Source organism: Choloepus didactylus, chromosome 8, assembly GCF_015220235.1.
Source record: "Choloepus didactylus isolate mChoDid1 chromosome 8, mChoDid1.pri, whole genome shotgun sequence".
Classification (NCBI taxonomy): Eukaryota; Metazoa; Chordata; class Mammalia; order Pilosa; family Megalonychidae; genus Choloepus; species Choloepus didactylus.
In genome coordinates this window covers 9759308-9781079 of record NC_051314.1, presented here as the reverse complement: position 1 = coordinate 9781079, position 21772 = coordinate 9759308, and the positions used below count along the sequence as shown (strand labels likewise).

At 47.0% G+C, this 21772-nt stretch overlaps 1 protein-coding gene across 1 annotated transcript in view; it reads right to left on the bottom strand.

Annotated features, from left to right (window-relative positions):
• The window catches only part of PACSIN2 (protein kinase C and casein kinase substrate in neurons 2), a 171399-nt gene extending 150141 nt beyond the window's left edge, over window positions 1-21258 (bottom strand). Inside the window, exon 1 of the mRNA XM_037848060.1 lies at window positions 21166-21258. The gene's annotated coding sequence lies outside the window, so the exon portion shown is untranslated. The remainder of the gene's footprint in view (window positions 1-21165) is intronic.
• Between the last annotated feature and the right edge of the window lie 514 nt (window positions 21259-21772).

Below are 21772 nucleotides of genomic sequence, written 5' to 3'. Positions count from 1 at the left end.
AGGCTTCACCAGGCACGAGGTGAAGCTCTCGGGCTCTCTGCAGTGTCTGTGCACGCTCCCTCTCCAGCCCAACAGTTACCCTGCCAGGGTGGGAGCCTGGCTCCAGCGGCTCCAGGGTGGCCATGGGTCCCGGGGGACACTGTGACGGCTGCCATGAACTGAGACACAGCTTCCCTCCCCTCCCAGAGGACATGAAGTCATAAAAAGAATGTGCCCCAAAAGATTTCTGGAGTGCTGTTAAGCAGCTGAAGAAGTGAACTGACTTGTTTCTAGAAGAGCTATTTACTCCCTATGCTAGAGTATCTGTGGTTTGCTGCTAGGGAAAGTTTCGTATGTCAACATTAAAACTATTTACTGGGATTCTTTCAGGCTGAACTCCACCTAGTCAAACTGAAATCAAACATGAGCTCTCAAGAAGACCACGATCTAGACTGGAAGCCTTCTGATATTGTGCCAGAATGCTAACAAGATCCAAAAGAAAGAAATCAGCAAGATCCCTGCAGGAAACATTGGGTAAAATGGCATCCATGGCAAATGGTCCTCCTCCCATGGTGCTGGTATAATGGTGAGAACAGCTTAGCAGGGGGACAGGCCCGCTCTTGAGTCCCCCACCCCCATGCTGAGGGCTCCAGGAAAGGCCCTGAGCCATCTGTCAGATGGGAAGGACATCTCCCAGACCAGCAGCACCACTGCAAGGAGCAGAGACGGCATATGCCAAGCACATGCAATAAACAGGCATGGACTTGATTACTTAAAGAAACCAAATATACTCTCAAGTGGGCACCTATGAACACCCCAGCCTGCATCCCCAAGCTCCGTGCACACTCACACCCGGCAAACAGCCACCGTTTGGCCACCTCAGGCACAGTCCATCCCTAGGACACTCCCAGGGAAGAGGCCACACAGGTCTTGTAAGGGGGCTAGGGGCCAGGAAATTCCAGGCCTCAGTCCCCAAGCCTGGTGGTGGCACAGACTTCAAGCCCAAGCCCGTGGCCTCTCGAATCCCTCACCCTGTGGGGAGAGTCACACTGAAAGAGGGCCCAGGGCAGGGGCCCCGTGTGCCAGGTCTAAGGGCACTCCAGATGTAAGAAGGGTCTGCAGGCCCCCTGCAGCCCCCTGAGCTGCTCCCGACACTCCATGAGTGTAGCCACAGCCCCAGAGCCTGGATAAGAAGCCACAACAGCTTCCTGCTCTTTGACTCAGAAATCCCTATGGGTATGCTGCAAAACCTTCTCTCGTCAGCACCCATCCCATTCCTATCCCCATCTGACTTCGAACCTGGACTCTCCCCAACTTTGCCTTGCCCCTTTAACAGACTGCCTCCCCAACTCTCCCTCAGGACACTGCTTCCAACAATCGTCCCTCTGCCTGTAGCAGAAACAGACGGAGCAGTCCCCTCCCAGCCTCAGGGCTACTCTGGACCTCAACTGTCCAGGACAAATGACTGGAAATGGCAACATTTAATTAGCACTGAGCCTCACACAGTCCAATTTTTCCCATATGTGAGGTGACTGTAGAGAAATAACAATCCCAGGCATTTAGTCATGCCTCAAAATAGCTCCAAAGTTACAGGTTTGTGTTTGACATGAGGTGTGGCAAGCTTTGGAAGGAGGAAGAGCTATAGTTATTAAAGGTAAATATTTAAAGAACTAGCAGCTATCCTTGCCAGAGGATGGCAGCTTGCAAAACCCTCCAGTCAGAATAATGATTCTGTTATGTCAGGAGTGAGTCAATATCTCAACTGCTGTTTCAGTCCACAGTAAAGACCATATAAAGTTTTTTTAAAGGAATTTTTTCAGGATGTTCGCTGTTCATGAGACAGTGGCTTAAAAGTTACAACAAGAAACAAGAACTAAATAATGTGCATTTCAAATGTCACCTCACAAGGCAATTATTTGGGATTGAGGATGGAATTATGCAATTTTGCATAATTACTGAGATAGTTATATAAAAATTAAAACTAAACCTGACTGTTAAGAAGTGCCAGTCACACTGGACTGTAAGAGATGGGTTTTGCTGGACCACATGTGCCTGAAACCTCCAGCTGCCGTATAAGCAGCCCCAGCGCCCAGAGGCTGCCATGCCGGGAGGAAGCCCAAATCAGCCCACCCAGGGGGGCCATGTGGAAAGAAGGAGATGCCCGACCAGCCCCCAGCGGCTGCAGCCCCCCTGACTAAAACCATATGAGAAACTCTCAACCAGAACTGCCCAGGGAAGCCCTTCCTGACCCCTACAAGCAGCACCCAAGAACATGATAAAATGGTGATTGAGGCAAAAAAAAAAAAAAAGCCAAGCAGAGAAGGGAGAGGTGACAAGGACGAGGTTTCAGCAGGCCAGAAACAAATCTCTGATCAACATCCATTAACACCACTTACTCAAATTATTTCTAATAAAATGTATCCAAATGATGCTAAAGTTCCATAAAGCAAGGCGCTTCCCAAAAATTCTTAATAGGGCCTACTGAACTCTTTTTAAGAAAGTATTATAGACAAACTTTAACTTGCTTTTTCCTTCTTGTAAACATATCCCCTATTTTGGATAGTTGGGTTATTCCGAGTTTTTCACTTTTAGTGGTGATGCTATGACGAACCAGTTGATACTTTTTGGTGGCACTACTGATGATATCCTCGGGCCTGGCTTGCTAAATTCCACAACCCCAAGCTGTACATTGACCAAAAGCACACTCCACCATATCCCCTAACCATGAGGCCCATCACTTAACTTTTCTACCTTTCCAGGGTTTTCACCTGCAAAACAAAGTTGTAACTGTGCATGGAAAAGTGGGCACCTGACATAAAATAAGCCTCTCTAAACATCTGATTTCTAAAAATCATTATGATAATGATTTTGAAGTAAAAAGCCAGTTCAGGAAGGGGAAGGCTGGAAGGAAACTGGGAAGCTGACAATGAGCCTCACCTCACCCCAACCCCCGGCAGTCAGGATGAGGCCAGGACCCTGCAGCCCCCCGAGGCTGAGGCCAGCCCTCCCTCCACTCAGGAACCGGGGCTGGGCAGGTGGCGCTCTCTCCCCCCACTGCAATGTAAGGACTTGGTCTGTTTTGTTCATGCTCTAACTCCAGGACCCAGAACCATGCATGGCATGTGATATATGTTCAAATATTTGCTGAATAAAAGGATGGGAGTTTATGAACCCAGTGAAATTAAATGCAAAAATGCCCATTTTGGGGGAGTCCATTTTGGAGAGGAGAGAATCTGTTGACATGAAATTCTAAAGGAGATGTGAGAGAAACTAAGATGGCAGCTAGGTGAGACAGGGCAAAAAAACACCTCCGTGAAAAATACTAGATAAAACCAGAAAGTGACCCAGAACACCACTTCCAGTAATGCACCAGCCAGACAAGGTCTACTAAATCCACAGGGACCGTGCATTTGGTGAAACCAGGAGACTGCATTCTGAAACGAGTGAGTGAGCCAGCTGACAGTCCAGCAGCCGCGCTGCAGTGTGGGGAAAGGTGGGTTGGCATTTGGAGACGGACTGGTTCTTTAAAAAAAAAAAAAAAAAACCAGGAGTGGCTGCGGATACGACGGAGAGAACTGCGCAGTGAAGCACGGCAGGAGCGGGCTGGGCCAACGCCTCAGTGTCTGGAGTGGAGGATAGCCCTTCCCACACCCGCTGCTGATTGTCTCGGGGCCAGGGGAGCAGAGGGGAGCCAAAAGGAGAAAGAAACCGTGCCCCTTGCAGCCATCTCTCTTGGTGTACACCACCAAGCTGTAGTTCTGACAAATTAGAGATCAAGTAAAGCAAATGCCAAGAGGCCAAGAACAACAGAAAATCTTAAAGCATATGATAAAACCAGACAATATGGAGAACCCAAACCCGAACATCCAAATCAAAAGATTAGAAGAGACACAGTACTTGGCGCAATTAATCAAAGAACTAAAGACAGACAACAAGAGCATGGCACAGGATATAAAGGACATGAAGGAGAGCATGGCCCCGGGCAGGAGGGTCCCCAGTCTGGGGCCAGACCCACAGCACAGAGCCGCACCAAGAAACTTGGTGTGATGGGGAGCCTTTCCCTCAGCACCACACACACACCACAATATCGGCCGTGGACAGTGGCCTTTAGTGCACCCACAGCTAACTGTCCTGGAGCTGGGAAGCCGGAGCTGTGCAAAAAGGGGAAAATTAACACGTCCCATTCGGCCATCTTTACAGCAGGCTGGGAACGCCCTGCACAGCCTGGTGGCCCAGGGCTTCCCTGGGGGGCCGGCGTGCACTTGTGACGTGGCACAGCCTTCCCTCAGCAGAGGTCCTGGAAGAGCACAGCTGAGAAGGGGGACCCGCTCGGAAACCCCAGGGACCCTACACCAATACCAAGAACTTGTGGGTCAGCGGCAGAGACAATCTGTGGCAAGACTGAAATGAAGGCTTAGGCTCTTGCAACAGCCTTAAATCTCCAGGAACACTTGGGAGGTTTGATTATTAAAGCTGCCCTGCCTCCCTAACCACCCAGACACAAACCCCACATTCAGGGCGGACAGCACCAATAACATGCCCACATTTAGTGCACCAATTGAACCCCACAAGAATCAGATCCCCACACACCACAAAGACAAAGTTGGGGAGAACTGACTTGGGGGAACAGGTGACTCACGGATGCCATCTGCTGGTTAGTTAGAGAAAGTGTACACCACCAAGCTGTAGTTCTGACAAATTAGAGATCAAGTAAAGCAAATGCCAAGAGGCCAAAAACAACAGAAAATCTTAAAGCATATGATAAAACCAGACAATATGGAGAACCCAAACCCAAACACCCAAATCAAAAGATTAGAAGAGACACAGTACTTGGCGCAATTAATCAAAGAACTAAAGACAGACAACAAGAGCATGGCATAGGATATAAAGGACACGAAGGAGAGCATGGCACAGGATATAAAGGACATAAAGAAGACCCTAGAATAGCATAAAGAAGAAATTGCAAGAGTAAAAAAAAAAAATAGAAGATCTTATGGAAATAAAAGAAACTGCTGGCCAAATTAAAAAGACTCTGGATACTCATAATACAAGATTAGAGGAAGGTGAACCACAACTCAGCCTCGAGGACCACAGAACAGAAAATGAAAGAACAAAAGAAAGAATGGGGGAAAGAATCGAAAAAATCGAAATGGATCTCAGGGATATGATAGACAAAATAAAACGTCCAAATTTAAGACTCATTGGTGTCCCAGAAGGGGAAGAGAAGGGTAAAGGTATAGAAAGTGTATTCAAAGAAATTGTTGGGGAAAACTTCCCAAACCTTCTACACAATATAAATACACAAAGCATAAATGCCAGCAAACTCCAAACAGAATAAATCCAAATAAACCCACTCCAAGACATATTCTGATCAGACTGTCAAATACTGAAGAGAAGGAGCAAGTTCTGAAAGCAGCAAGAAAAAAGCAATTCACCACATACAAAGGAAACAACATAAAACTAAGTGACTACTCAGTGGCCACCATGGAGGCGAGAAGGCAGTGGCATGGCATATTTAAAATTCTGAGAGAAAAAAATTTCCAACCAAGAATACTTTATAAAGCAAAACTCTCCTTCAAATTTGAAGGAGACCTTAAATTTTTCACAGACAAACAAATGCTGAGAGAGTTTGCTAATAAAAGACCTGCCCTACTTCAGATACTAAAGGGAGCCCTACCAACAGAGAAACAAAGAAAGGAGAGAGAGATATAGAGAATTTTAACAGACATATATAGAACATTACATCCCAGGTCACCGGGACACACATTCTTCTCTAGTGATCATGGATCTTTCTCCAGAATGGACCGTATGCTGGGACATAAAACAAGCCTCAATAAATTAAAAAAAAAAAAAAAAAAAAAAAATTGAATTTGTTCAAAGCACATTCTCTGACCACAATGGAATACAAATAGAAGTCAATAACCATCAGAGACTTGGAGAATTCACAAACACCTGGAGGGTAAAAATGAGGGGGAGATGAAAACATTCCCGGATAATCAAAAGCTGAGGGACTTCAGCACCAGTACAGCAGTCCTATAAGAAAGTGGAGCAGGCTGAAAGGAAGGGACACTAAACAATTGGCTGAAACTACATGAAGAAATAAAGATTTCCAGTAAAGATCACATGGTAAATATAAATACCAATACCACTGTTATTTTTTATTTCTAACTCCACTATTTACTTCCTACAGGATCTAAAATACATAAACTGTAATGATAAATCAGTGGTTTTGGACTCAGTGTAAAATACATAATTTTTGACAAGAACTACATAAAGGTGGGGGAATGATGGAGTATAGGAACATAGTTTATGGGTCCTATTGAAGTAAAGTTGATATCAAAGAAAAACAAGATTGTTATAGATACACAGAAAGTATCAGAGAATGTGACCATAGAGATGAATAGTAGAGTAGGGGTTACGAGAAGTGGGGGCAATGGGGAGTTAATAAGAAATGAGTGTAGGGTTTCTGTTTGGGGTGAAGGGAAATTTCTAGTAATGGATGGTGGGAAGGTGATAGCATTGCAACATTCTAAACATGATTAATCCCACTAATGGAATGCTAGGGAGGGGGTGGAATGGGAAGATTTAGGCTGTATCTATGTTTCCACAACTGAAAAAAAAAGACAGTCTAAATAGATGACAATTAAATGCCAAGGATGATCCTGGATGGGATCTGAGGGTGGAGGAGAGGAGGCTCAAAGGGACACAGATAGGACATCAGAAAAAAAAATGGAAATATAGAATGTAAGCTTTGTATCAATGTTGAATTTCTTGAACTTCTTAGCTGCACTTCATGGGATTGCAGAAGAGAATGTTCTTGTTCATGGAAAATGTGTACGTGAATTATATTGTTTGTTCAAAGATGTGTGCAGCTTGCTCTCATATGTTCAGAGGACAGAGCAATAGATGATGGATGATAGATAGGGAGGGAGAGAGAGAGGGAGGGAAAGAAAGAAATGGTGGTGTGACAGGATGTTAAAGTTGGTAGATCAGGGTATCGGGGGAGGGGGGTTGGGGTATGCTGGAGTTCTGTGTATGGGGTTTGTATTGTTTTTGCAACTGTTCCTGTAAGTTTGAATTTATTTCAAAACAAAATTTAAATATAAAATAAAATAAAATATTTCTACTAAAAAAAAAAAAAAGGAGATGTGAGAACCAAACACAGGTCAAGAAATATTGCTGAGTTTCACCACGTGACTGAGAACACCAACGACCAAGGTTGGGTGAGCAGGGCAAAGTCTAACAAAGAGTAGGACTTTCATATCAAACAAAAGGATTCCCAGGGACTGCCACCAGGTAAGCCATGGGAATGACCAGCCAGTAAGTCTGCAGTCTGAACAGGGATGTACTTTGCAACTAGAGCTTCAGGTTAAGGAAGGAGCAGAAGTACAACAAAAAGTCACTCAGCAGCCTGAAGACACTCTAGAAGAGAGAGGTCTACATGAGAATGAACTAGAATAAGTGCTTCCAGACAACAGAGGAATCCAGCAGAATTCATCTAGGCCCCTCAGATGGAAGCACTTTCTTTGCTCTCATGGGGACTTGAGACATCTCCTGGTTTGACTGAACTTGTTTGGGATCCTGGCTTTGTCTGTGGCTCCAAATCTTCCCTCCAGTTTAGACCTCAGCATGGTCATACTAGGGACTCCATCTCACCAACATGCTCTAACCCACAGAGCATGCAGATGGCAGACAGAGAGATCATAACCCAAAACAGAGCTAAGGAAAAGGCAACAATAAACTTCTATTAAACTCAACCCCCCCCAAAAGGACCCTTTTTAAAGATCAAAGTCTCTAGATCCCTAGATGATAGTATGTTTAGCATACAGTGGTTGAGAGAATTTAGACAACAAAAGGCTACTGCAATTCATATTCTAAAATGAATTATTTAATCATGGTCACAGCATCATTTATACACAACATATACATGATATACATATACGTGTGTGTATGTGTGTGTGTGTGTTTAAATATTAACAAGTCCATCCACAAACAATGCCTGGTGTCAGAGACCTGAGTCAGTAGTCCCTTTGCAATCACTCTAACTTCCAGGGGAGCCAGGGCCTGACGGAGGATCTCGATGCACTGAAAAGAGAACCTTGAGACAGCCCTGGGTCTGAAGCATTACTAAGCCTCCCTGCGCCTGTTTCCTCAAGGGTAAAACGGGAATCCAAGAATCAGGTGACAGGACGGTTGGGAGGCTCAGGGGCTCAGGAACCACTGCCCTGCAGGAGGCTCTCCATGAGCCAGCGCTGTCCCAGCACCTATTCCTTCATCTCGTCCCGACAGCAAGCCTACACTGAATGCGCCATCACTATCCTCAACTCACAGAGGAGACAACTGAGCCCCAAAAGAGGAACTGCCAAGGTCACCCAATAAATTACAGAGAGGGGCTTCTAATCTGAGCCACCTGGCGGCACAGTCCCTAACAAAATAATGAATCGCCATCTCCATCTACAGGCATGTGGCACTGCAGCTGGCCCTTAACTGGAATTCAGCCGAGGCTTGTCCCTGTCCCACTGCTCTTACAGAGGAAAGCCCCCAGGGTCCCAGGTCAAGGCCCCAGAATCCAGCCCCTCCTCCAGTAGCAGGATTCTGCAGAGGGACCTGGGAGCAGGGCTCTGCAGCTTTTGTGGACACTGAAAACTGGCCAACTCTACCCCAGGGAGAGAAAGCCCCTCCCTCATGGACCACACCCAGGAATTCAGAGTGTGTGGACAGAATTTGTCTCCTTCAGCCCCGGCCTTCCACTTCTTCCAATCACACTTCCAACATGCTAGCATTACGTCTCTGTAAGGCATGGATTTGGGGAGGTTTTTTCCTCCTCCTACCTGAACCTTCAAGTTCCTAGTAGAAGCAGCAGACAGAAAGGCACAAGTCCAAAATAGCAATTTTGGGGTTGAACACACACGAAATGCCCTCAAGTAAGGTGACTTGTTTGAGCTTTAAAGGGAAGTGACAAGACAGCCCCACGGATCAAGCAATTTCAGACCCACACTTGTAGGAGCAAGAAGGAAAGAAATCCAATAAGAAATCAAAGCAACATTAAAGATAAAATAACAAAGGATACATCTAGAATTTACTAAACCAACAATTTCATTCAGTCTTCATAAAGGAGGCATACACAGCACTCCAATGGTCCCTTCAAATTAATTCTTCCCCATGACCTGCAGAAGAAATTCGATTTACACAACCAGAAAAGATGAACTGCAAGAAAATGTAAATTACTCTGGGCATAACTCACTGCCTTGACCCAAGAGCTATCCAAGTGAAGCTTCCCAAAACACCCCAATTCACAGTAAGGATCTGGGTGGCAGCTGAAGGACACTGCAGACCATAAAATTAGCTAGGTAGGTTAATATTTCAAATCTTCAAATCAAGCAAATGAATGGCATTCTAAACATCAATAAATCCAGGATTTCTTTACCCATCCAATAGCAAGCTCCACTTCTTCAAGTTCAGATCAACCTCCCTAAATTTCTTGCTGTGCTCCAAGTGGCAGGAGAATGGAGAAAGCAAATTTGGTGGAGCCCAAATGTAGCAGAGAGAAAAGAGGAACAACTAAGCCCCCACATACATACCATTTCTCAGCCTTCTACCTTGCCCTCCAAATTACCTGTACCCTCTGCCTTTGGCAACTGCTTTCCCTCAGTCTGGACTGCCCTCTGCCCTACCCCTAACTAGCAAACTGTTCATCCTTCAAGAATCAGTTCCAGCAACGTGGTACCTTTTTCCAGCCTCCCCACATCAGGGCTGGCCAGGACCACCCTCTGGTCCCATGAGGCCCTGCTTCCGGGAGTCTGGGCCAAGCCCGGCCCTGGGCCCCAGCAGGCAGCCCAACATCTAAGAAACAGAAAAAACTCAAGGACTCATCAAGGACAGCATGAGGAGCCCCTGCAGGCTGTCCAACCCAGAATAAAACTTAGGTCAAGGGCAGCTAAAGAATCGGGCACCATGATCAGTTACCAAAAGTTCAGTCCCAAAATAAGTTAGCCCAGTTCTAGGCCACACCACTCAGTCAAGCCAGAGCTGCAGAGCAGGGGTTTCTAAGAGAAACAAAACGGGAAGCGTGGAAAAGACAAAGAAAAGCTGAGCACATGGTGCCTTTGGAGCTTGGTGGTTACCCTCCTCCTACGGGTTGAGAAGCTCTAAGGATGACTCGGGGCTTCCATCCAGCCCCTGCCAGAGCCTGTACCACACAGGCAACCAAGAGCTCGGCTAGATGCCTAGGCAACACCAACCTAGACAAGTTTAGGAGCCTGTGGAAACCAGGGCAAAGTACAATTTCCATACTTGTGATGGCACAGACTGCCAAGCACAGAGCAAAGCATTACTCTGAAATTTGGTTTTATTGACAGAATAAACAGGGGAGGGGAGAGGAAGCAGAAAGCTGGGCAATACCCAGCAGAGCCCATGCAGTTAGACTAGCCTTGTACTGCAGGCACTGAAAACCCACTTGTGCTCGGGAACCAAAATTCTCATTTATGCTTTGGTGTTGCCTGTGGTTATCCCCTTTTGGTTCTACCCCAGTATGCAGTCAAGTCCTCTTGTTTTGCTTTGTTCTGAACGTCAGCCTCTTTTCTTAGCAGGGACAAGAGGAACTAAGGAAGAGTTTTTGCCCACAGTCAGGTTGGAGAACTAAAGGGGAAGCAGCCCGGGGAGGAGGGGAGGGGGGTTGGCAGAGGCAGCAGGAATTCAAGGCAGGGAATCCAGAGGTGACAGCTGGGGTCTGCTGGCCTAGCCGCTGCTGCCACCCGGAAGCCCTCCTCTTCCCTACTAAGCACTCAATTTTAGCAAGGACATCTTTTTCCTTTATAGACCCTAGAAAATGAGCCACCAGGAAAACAGACTCCACTCAGTGTGGAAAAGTAAACCAGCCCATGGTGAAGGAACACAGTAGAGGGACACAGCAGACTCCAGAACAGGAAAAAAAAAAATCAAGCAAACAAGTAACGGAGAGTAAGCAAAACCTTTGCCAGCACCAACAATATAAAGTTCCCAATACTTTCTTCGAGATGTTTGTCTCTAGCTATGAACAGAGCTAGGAACAGCCGAGAGAGCCACATCTAGAAGCGACATAGGCAAAATCCAGAGGATCACATGACCCCGCTTAGGAATGGCCCCAGAGGAAACAACCTTCAGTCTTGCCCAATATGCATACTGTAAGTGAGGAAAGGAACTTGAACACAAGTTCTAAGACTGTGGTTTAGGGTATTATGATGATCAGTTGATAAAGGAATGCAACCACAAAAGCTTACAACCTTGGGAATGCAGAACATTAGCTCAGGTGATAAATAAAATGGTAAGGACCTTTATTTGGCAATTGAATTTTTTCAACTTTATTGAGACAGAATTTACACACAATAAACTATACATACTATGTTGAATCTATAGGTAAATTTGAAGAGTAAGGACCTTTTAAAAGAGTGTTTCTTTTTTTTTATTTTTTAATCATATTTTTTATTGTGGAATATAACATATATACATAGAAGTGATAATTTTCCAAGTGCAATTTAAAAAGTAGCTATAGAGCAAATGTCAAAGGATGCTATGGGTGACAGTTCCACCATTTCAATTCTTGCCTTCTATTCTAATACTCTAGCAACTAAGAAGAAGAAAATTATATAGAGATTCAGTATTCATAATCCTTTGTTAAATTCCATCATGTCTGTTGCTACCCCCTCCTCTAGTTTAATCACTTTCCCAATCTTCAAGATGTCCAGGCAGTGACCATCCAAACTTGTTCATGTAGAAAAGATTGTTTCTTGTTTATGAAAATAAAGCACCCAATTCAAGTAAAGTGATAACAAAAACCTGAGGAAGAAAATGGGATTCATTTAAGAAACTCACCAGTTTCTAATCGCACAGACATGTGGACGTTCTCAAGGCCAAGGTGCCTTATAGAGAAGGAATCCCCCAATTATTTCTGCCACAAATGGCAGAAAAATAAACCTACATGAAGCTGAGCAGTCTTTCAATTTATCCCTAGGATCTAATTACACAGATGCACAAAGAAAAAATGAAATTGTAAACTGCAAATTCATCTTCAATGGCAAAAAAGTGGAAATAACCTAAAATGTCCAGCACTGGGGGAATGTTTTAATCTTATTACATCAAAAGGATTATGCAACCATTAAAAATCGTTTTAAGGATTATGGTAAAAACATGGAAAATATCTGAAAAAAATATTTACATGAAGCTGAATAATACAAACAACCATGACAGTGAAGTAGAGTGAAAACCACAGGCACATGTAGTCAGTGCAAAGTTCAAACCCTCCCCCTTATTTAAAACCCGGGTGAACCTGGGCTAGGCACACCATCTTACTACCTGCTGATTCCTCAGGTACAAATAACCTCAAACGGCTGTTGTGAGGATGGACAGGGGCAAAACAAACCTCCTGTCTCTTCTGAAGCTGGGTACCAAGCAAGCAGCCAACAGGTGGCAGCTACTGTCTCTGAATTACTCCATCTAAAAGACACAAAAATCCATATATGCATGGAAGGTAAAACAGAGAGCTCTTTATTCAGAAAACTATATTTTCTATATTTACCTGCAGTTTTTAAAAGATCTTAAAGAAAAGAAAGCAAAAAAAAAAAAAAAGAAACGGGGGAGGGGGGGCTTTTGATGTAAAAAGTGATTATCACCAGCATAAAAACAAACATCTGCTCTATTTCACCTGCGTAAATGATCTTCATTTGCAATCCCAATGTCAACAACGTGGAGCTCTTTTACGAACACTCCACGGAAATGTAATTTCTTCTCCTTCGACTAACGCTTTTAAAAGCATAGGACATATCTGCAAAACAGATATGAGTTCAAAGGTGAGGCAACAACACTCCTCTATTTCTAACCCAGGACCTCTGCAGTCCTCGAGAACACAACTTCACTGGCTCAGACCGCTCAGGTAGAAGACTTAAAGCTGCCCACCGGGCACAAACACACACCCAGCAACCGGACCCTTTAGAAGCCTCTCCCTTTTCTTCCCTTATCACCCTGCTGCATGAGTTACTCCAAACCTTCAGATTATTTTAACCAAGCTAGTTGCATGCACAGATCCTGTCTTAGAACAAAAGACCACATCCTTTGCCTCATTTCAATGTTTCCAAGAGGTGGGGGAAGAAGATTAGCTTTTAAAGATTTATTTTCATATCTGAGGGTAAGGAATTCAGAATCCACTTATTCAAGGCAGCATGATAAAGTGAAGCAAGTGGGGCTGCCACATCAGGCTGAAGGCTCACTCTGAATGTGACCTCATGAAGGTCACAGTCTCTCTGAGCTCGGATTTCCTCATCTGTCAAACAGAGTTAACGCTGTTGCAACAATCAGAAGGAATGCAAAGTTTCTTGCTATGGCTCCCCTCAAAAAGAATTCTGTCCTGTCAACCCGGGCACACCCTTTCTGGCCCATGCCCAGGCTCCTTATCTGATGACACCTTTGCCAGTGCAGAGCCTGTGATGGCACGTCCCTCATCAAGACACTGAGTGGCCACACCATGCAGTGCCCAGGCGGCCCAGCTGTGTCCTCCAGCACATCAGCCAGCTACAAAACCCACTACTAGCAGGCCCAGAGGTCTGTGCAAGGAACGGGGCTACTCCGGGCAGTGCCTCTGAGGACCACAGCTCACATCTGGGTACACTCAGCGACAACATAATTTAGTACAGTGGAACACAACGTAGTTTAAAATGTACAAACGTTCATAAACTGTGGTTTACGGCATCACTTCATAATAACAAAATTTCATTTAATTCAAGAGAAACTTTAAAACACTAGCCATGGTTTATTCTATTCGATAAAGACCACCCTGCTGGCCCCAGCAGAGGCCCCGTAACTACCCTCTCTGAGGAGTTCTGGCCTTGGGCTCAGAAACCTGTGTGGGGTCCAGGCTTGAAAGCCTCAGTAAAGCCACTAACCCCTCCAGGCCTCCCTCCTTCTTCTTCTCTGAATGATGAAGAGGGAAGTAAACCAACAAGGTTGTTCCAAAAACAAATAAGGGCTATGGGAGAGTTCTTGGTAAATTGCAAATGCCTATACCAACTTGTTTTATATATATCTATTTTAATTATAGTCAAGTTATTATTTAAATATTAATTCTAAAAGTAAAACAGTAATGGTACAACTTGGAAAAGAAGGAGAAATTTTCCATAATTCTACAACCTTAACTACCATTGCTGCTTATTACTGCTATTCGGCTTTAGAGTTTGCTTTTTTCAAGTTCTTAAATTTTTCATCGCCTAAATGCAAACTATCACTATCATCACATGCTCCTTTCCAATTCTTACAGTCTCTAAGTCTGGTCCAGCAACATCCCTTCATCCCAGTGCCAGGCTTTCTAGAACCAATAACTTTAAACTTCAGGCACAGAATCGAATCACCAACCCGGTTTTGCATGGCAGGGCGGCCCTCAAAACCCAGACAAGATACGACCACCCTTAGGCCCTCACCGCAACTAAAGGGGGCAAAAGCAGGCAGAAGCTTACAGGTGGTGAGAAGAGGAGCCCAGCCTTGGAAGTGCCAGCAGGGGAGTGTATTCTACACAGAGCCAGAGGCCTTGCCCGTATCACCACCCTCTGCTAGCACACCGTGCAGTTCCTTATGTGGATCACAGCCATCCTGAGCCACTAAGGCAAGGCCAAAACCTAGTAAATATATTCTATTTTGGCTAGATAAAAAAACACATTTTGGGAAGATTAACAAAACTGGATAAAACAACATCAGTTGGGGCACTTTAGAGGTATATTTCACTTCTTTGGCAAATTCACTTAAGAAGACATTGAAACTTTGAGTGATACCAAAGCCACTGAGCAAGCCCCATGTACCGGCACACAGGCTGAGCTCCTGAGGTCCATCATCCCACTGGAGGTATCCCGGTTTTGGAGATGTTGAAGCACCTGGCCAAGGAAGACCATACTAATGGTCAAGCTGGAACCCAAACCCAGGTCTGACTGATCCAAAGCCATGTCTTTAACCACTAACACCTTATTCCAGTAGTGAGTTTTCTCTGCAGGAACCGACAATGAAAGTTACATCCTAACTGCATGGATCTGTGAGCATAAACCATACGGAAAGAGACATGGAACCCAGGCAGCTGCTGCACTGTCACCCAGAAAAGTACATGCAGACAAAGAAACTGAGTCACTCCCACTCGAGCAGCAGCCTCATTACAGAACATAGCCTCTGCCTCCTGGGAACGAACGTCCATGGCTTTGCTAGAGTGACCTCTGTGAAAAGGAGTCACCTGATTACCCCTCCCCCATATGCACTCCAGACTTCTCAAATAACAACTTGCTTCTGCCCAGAGCGTCACCCTGCTATGCTAATTAACCTGAAGGGGCTCCTCACTGAACCCCACCCTCCACGAGAAGGTCCAAACCCCAGAGCCTGGCCCAGGAGGCAGGTCACAGTGGGAAGCCCGCCTGCCCAGGCTGCCTCCCTCCCACCTGCGGGCTGCGTTCCTTAGGCTCTGCAGCGCTGCCTGGAAGGTCCTTCCCGTCACCTCCACCAGGAAAGTCACCCTGAAGGTCAGCTCTCTGCAGGGTCCTGAGGGCAGTCAGACCCGCCCTCCTCTGTACACACACCACCACCACCCCACCACCACTTGGTACACACTCCTCTCTGGTGCTGTCCTATCCAGGCTGCATCCTCCACTGAGCTGTCCCTACAGAGCACAAGAGTCACCTTAATCTCAGAATCTCAGAGCTGAGGGGAGAGCAGGGCGCCAGAAACACCACACACACGGTGGCCAGGAGGGCCACCTTCGACCCACTTCACCCACTGCCACTCACTCGCATATGCTCCCACCATGGGAGAGGCTGAGGTAGCCTCCAAACGCTTTCGGCTCAGAGGGAAAGAAAAACAAAACCAGGCACTTCACCATGGCAGCCTGATGGACTCCCAAGCTCTCTGCAGACAATACCATTGAGCTAGTACTATTTCAATCCAGACACGAGGCCGCCGGAAGAGAAAGGCCGATCCATGAACACAAGTTTCCATGTCAGAGTAAGCGTTCGTAAATACCAGCAGAGTCAAGGAAGGGTGCAGGTCAGAGCCACACACCCCAGTGCAGCAGCACCCCAGTGCACGCACCCCAGAATGGGCCTCCTGTCCCGACCACGCTCTCCCTTTCTGATGACTGTTGAAATGCTTACTGCGCAGAATTCACTGATTACCTTTAGCCTCTTCTGAGTCCTCTCTCTGGCAAGCAATCTGTTTAGGGAGCCTAACATATGACAACAGTCTTCATGTGCAACATCAGTGAGCCTGTGCTAGGCCCACCTCATCCTCCCTGGTATCACCCAGAACTGCACCGTGCAATGAACAATCTTTTTCCATGCCTCAACAATGACGTCAGCCTGTCTACTTCGGCCATTAAAGGCAAGCCAGCAGAACAGGTTGACTCCTTCACACGACACCACATTTGAGCGATACCGTCTATGCACCATGCTTACACCTCCAGGTCTGAGTATGCAAAACATCCTTATGATGATGATTATTTTCATCACAGTAAACCATCTAGCAGCTATAAGGCTTTAAAGCTCAGTGTTCTTTTACATACATGAGCTCATATAGCTGAGGCACTATACACTGTAACAGCTTCTTGGTCTGTAGGGAGCCTCATCTGGAGGACATATTTGGACAGAACAAGTAAAACATTTGGAATTTTCACTTAACATTTATTTCACAAGTTTCTCAAGTGCAAAGCTTGAGAGCTGAGAAGTTTCAACAGAGAAAAAATAATTTCAGTGGAGTCTGTAATCAATAAACATTAAACAAGTCTGCTCAACATTCCCAAGTCCTACAAATTTGTTCCTATAAAAAAATGGCAAGAAAAAATAACAAAAACAAAATAAGTAACATTTTGAGTGTCAAGCAAAAAGGTGTCCACTGAGCCAAATTCAGGGAAAAAATCAGCCCTTTCAGCAGATGAATAAATCATTTCCTCTGCAAGTGAAATATTCCAGGATATTTACACTGCCAAATATAACTCAGGATGACAGCCACCAAGGAAGGAGAACCTAATGGAAAAACCCCAAGCTGGCAACCAGAAGCAGGTTCTGGTCCCAGGATGGGCCTCGGACTGCATGATCCCATCCAAGCAGTGGCCAGGCCTGGCACTCCTGCTTCATCATGGAAAGGAACACCTGTCACCACCCAAACCACAGTGAAATACGGTGAGGACAAAAAATGAACAGTGGAAATGCCTTGGAATGTGTGCCCTATATCAATAAAAGTCATCATTATTAGCTCAGTGAATATCAGGGGCAAGAGGGAGCTTAGTGATGGGATGACCCAGGTGTTCTTACCAGAGTCCAGGCCCCTGAAGCCACCCCCACGTGTGCTTTCTGGGAAGGGTTCCATCGTTCTTACCAGCTTCTCACAAGGTGAAGAGCTGCTAAGCCCCTCCCATTACAAAGATGAGAACTGAGACCTTGGGAGATGGGTGGGTTCTCCTAGACCTCAGAGTTCATCAGAGAAAGGATGGACAAGAGGCCAGTCCTCCGAGATCCATTCTCCTCCTATCTACCATCACGTATTTTTAGGGATGGAAAAAAAAAAATTAGATAAATTTCTAATGGCCAAAGACTATGTTATACAAGCTACTGTACAAACGGTTTCCAAAGTTATAGCAGAGTTTCTAACCTTATTTTCCCTTTTTAAGGCTTCTTGCTGAGGTCCTTGATAGCTGAGACAGCATTTTATTCATTTCTTATCTGTACCTAGTTACATGCCTAGAGCCAGGAAGAACTCAAATGATTTTTTTTTTACTTTTTATTTTGAAGTAATTTCAAACTTACAGGACAGGTGCATAAGAGAACTCCAGCATACCCCCCCCACCCCAGATACCCAGATCTACCAATTTTAACATTTTGCCACTTTTGCTGTTTCATTCTATCATCCAACCGTCCATTTTCTGAACATCTGAGAGGAGGTTGCACACGTCAGATTCCTTGAACACACAATACTCCATGTACATTTCCTACGAACAAGGATATTCACTTATGTAATCACCTTAAGGGCAGTTATCAAGTTCAAGAAACTTGATACAAAGCTTACAATCTATATTCTCATTTTTCTTATGTCTCAATAATGTTCTTTTGAGCTTCTTCTCCATTCCTTGATCCCATCCAGTATCATATATTGCATTTAACTGTCATTATCTCTTAAGTTTCCTTATTTTTTAAATGTGAGAATATATATATACAACATAAATCTTCCCATCCCGACCCCTCTCAAGCATACCATTCAGTGGGATTAATCACCTATGTTGCAGTACCCTCATCACTATCTATTACTATAATTTTCCCTTCACCCCAAACAGAAACCTTACACTCATTTTGCATTAACTCCCCATTGCCCCTGCCCCTCACCCCCGGTAACTTGTACTCGACATTCTGCCCTCTATAAATTTGCATATTCTCTGATACTTTCTTTGTGGTTAAGATAAGGCTTAAAATTAACATCGCAAGTGACTTTTGACTATTGAAAATTTAAAAAAAACTTTATTCTAGGGAACTAGAAAATAAGAGTACATGGTGCTCTGTTACTTTAATTAAGCAAACAGGTAAACATGTGATCATGAATAACTGTGTAAGTTAAGACGGGACTTCTGTTGCTGTATATGTGTGTTTTTAATCAAAATACCAAAATGTGTTCACTCAGATGGCTGCTGTCCCTGAAGTTACCTCTGGCGCTATACATTTGTGACAAAAATGTTGCATTATGCAGGGTATTGTGAGAATCCTTCTTTTAAGACTGTCTCCAATCAGTTGGCACTGCATAATCATCTCATCACTAAAAATCAGAAGGAATTCCTAGGCAGCCACCCCAAGGACCACCACCGTTTGGGCCTTTCACAGTATTTGCAGCTGCTTCCAGGCAAAGCCCAGGTCCTCGGGCATGTTCAGGATCACCACTGTGGAAGCACTCAGTCCGTAACTAAGGCACTGCTGTGCTGCCTTCAGGTATGCAGCTGCAGGTCCAAACCACCTGACTGGAAAAGAACTGAGCGAGGCACCGTCGCTCGTGCGAATGCGGACATTCCCCACGTAATCTTCAGGGTGGCCTTGGGGAAAACCTCCGTTACAATCTGATGGACGATAAGGCAGGCCTGAGTCATCCAGGAAGTTTGAGTGGGGCAGCCTGAGAACACCTGGGAAACTAGGATCTCTGAGCACAAGGTGCCATTGCTATTACTAAAGAATCTATGTGATCTTTCAGAGAAAGGGCCTGGCCATTGGAGATCTGGACCAAGTGTCTATAGGGGAAAGTCAACTTTATGTCCCAGCAGCAGGCCATGTTCAAAATCCAGATGCTGTTTTTCACATTCACCTACCTTTAAATTATTTAAATGCTATGACCTCTTATACACTTAAGACTAAAAATAATAAAGTTCCAATTCTCAAAACAGCATGGCCTAAGAATACCATTACCATTCAAATGAATTCTTATTCATCTCAACAAAAGCGAATACAGAGCCCAGAGCTAATTGCTCATCTCCATACTCCTCTGTGTTATGTTACTTTCCCAAGTAATAAATATCAACCACCTAATGGCCAGCTTTTTTAAAGCTTCAAGACAATTGTCAAAAGCAAAACACACCACGGGAAAGTTTTTGATGTAGTGGCCTCCTATCTCAACCAGCACAGCCTCACCACAGAGTTTGCCAAACCAGAATTAAGTTTAACGGCGCACAAATGAGGTTTCCCGTGTAAATCAAGAGAAATCCAAGTTGCACTGGCACCTATTAAAGTCCTCCATGAGGAGGCTGCAGGCAGGCTTGGGAATCAAGTAGAAAAAGATCGTCTCAGGCTGGCTTTTGGCATTGCCCACCTATCTCTTGCCCTCGGTTCCAACCCAGTAATCCCAGGATGGTTCAAAAAAACTTTGGCTTAGTGGGATAACTTCCATAGAGGAGGAAGGAAGGGGTGGGAGCCCACCAGACTGCTGCTCAGGTTTAAATTAATTGAGCTGGTCTCTTGATCTTCATCAGGACAACCAGGGAGTGTTTAGTAAACAGTATAAGGAGTAGCCGTGGAGACTCTGGCCTGCCTACCCACCCCAACGGCCAAAACCCAGGAAGGACAGTGGGGGTAAAAGGAGAGAAGGTAAGACCCAGGAATGCGGCACACACCCTGCCTGAGGGCCACCTTCCCCCAAGCACCCATCCGGAGAGCAGCATCCCCAGGTGTGTCCACCGCAAAGGCTGCAGCGTGTGGGCCCTGAGGAAACAGCACAGCTTTGCTCCCCTGCCCAACTCCAGAAAAGAAACCCAGCCTTCCCTGGTGGAGCCTAAACCCAATGAATCACTGAAACTGAGCAGCAGAAACTGCCCCCTCTCCAATCACCATCCAACCCTGGAGGAGAAGGGAGGGAGCGCACATTTCTGATTCAATGCCAGTCTGGGAAAACTCCGAGGGTCAAACGGACAAACTTCCCCAGCCTCTCTCCCGCCTGCCCCCCAACCCTCGGATCTACTCACAAGGACACACAGAGCCAAGCCAGGGGCAGGGGGGAGTGGGAAGGAAGGAAATAGAGGGCGGTCATCACAGCGCTCCAAATAAGCGCATCCGCAGATGATGTCCTGCGGCTCTTTCTGCCTACTAGCCCCCCACCACCCCTCCGCACCACCCCCGAAACCGAGCCCTGCCCTCCGCCTGGCACGCGCCAGCCACACCCCTCTTCCATCGCGGCTCCCCCAGCCGCCCTCGCCCACCCGCGTCTCCCCAGTGACCCTCTACACCCCCCGGGATCACCTGCTTTCCCACAAACCGAGCTCCCTGCTCCTCCCCAGGTCCCCCACCGCCACCACCAGCCGTGCAGCTGCCTCCAGCGCCCCCATCAGGGGCCCTCAACCCCCGCGACGGCCGCGCTCCAGCAAGCCCGTCAACCCGGAGATCTCCCTGCTCCCGGTCGGGCCCGCCCTCCCCCAACCGTGGGCCGCGACGCCTCGCACCCGGTCCTCGCGCCGACCCCACGTGCCCTCCAGACTCCCCCAAGAGGTCTTCTCTCCGCCGGCCCCCGGCCCCGCACGCCCCTTGGCGCCCCCTCCCCACGGAAGCAGGAAGTTTCGCGTGCCGGGCGGCTCCTGCCGAGGCGGCCTGCTCGGCATGTAGAGTTCGGCCCCGGCGCGGCGGCCCGACAGGGCGCGGGCGGGACGCGCCCCAACCGTCGCGGCGCGCCCCTCACCTCAGCCGCCGCTCGCCTCCCGGGTCGCTGCCACCCTGCTCCCGCCGCGACGGCGTCTGCAGCCCAGGCTCCGGCTCCGGCCCCGGCCCGGCTCCCGCCCGGCTCCCGCCCCGCTCCGGCCGCCCCGCCCCGCCGTGACCGCTTCGGCCGCCAGCCCTCAGCGCCCCGCCGCCGCCGCGCCTGCCCCATTGGCTGCCGGGCGACGAGCCCCGCCCCTCAGCCTCTTCGGCTCCCCTGATTGGGCCAGGGAAGCTACGAAGAACGTGGAGAAGGCACGCCCCCTAGGGCGCAAAAGGGAAATCCCCTGGGCGTGCATTGGCGGCTGGCCCTGTCAATCAAAGCGAGAGCTCCCGCTCCAGCTGCTGAGAGGCCGGCCGTGTCAGCCTGCGGGACTCCCTCAGAGGCCGTGGTCCGGGGGTCCTTCCCCCGGCGGGAGTCTTCCGGGGTGCGGGGGTGCGGCTGGGCAGCACCACACTTCAGAGGGTGTTCAGGGAAGGTGGTCTCCCTGAACGTGTCCTTACCTCGGCCTGGGCTCGAAGAAGCCAGTGTCTTCAGGGCTTCCAGGGACTCAGCCCCAAGAGGCTAAGCCCCTGAGCCCGCTTAGCTG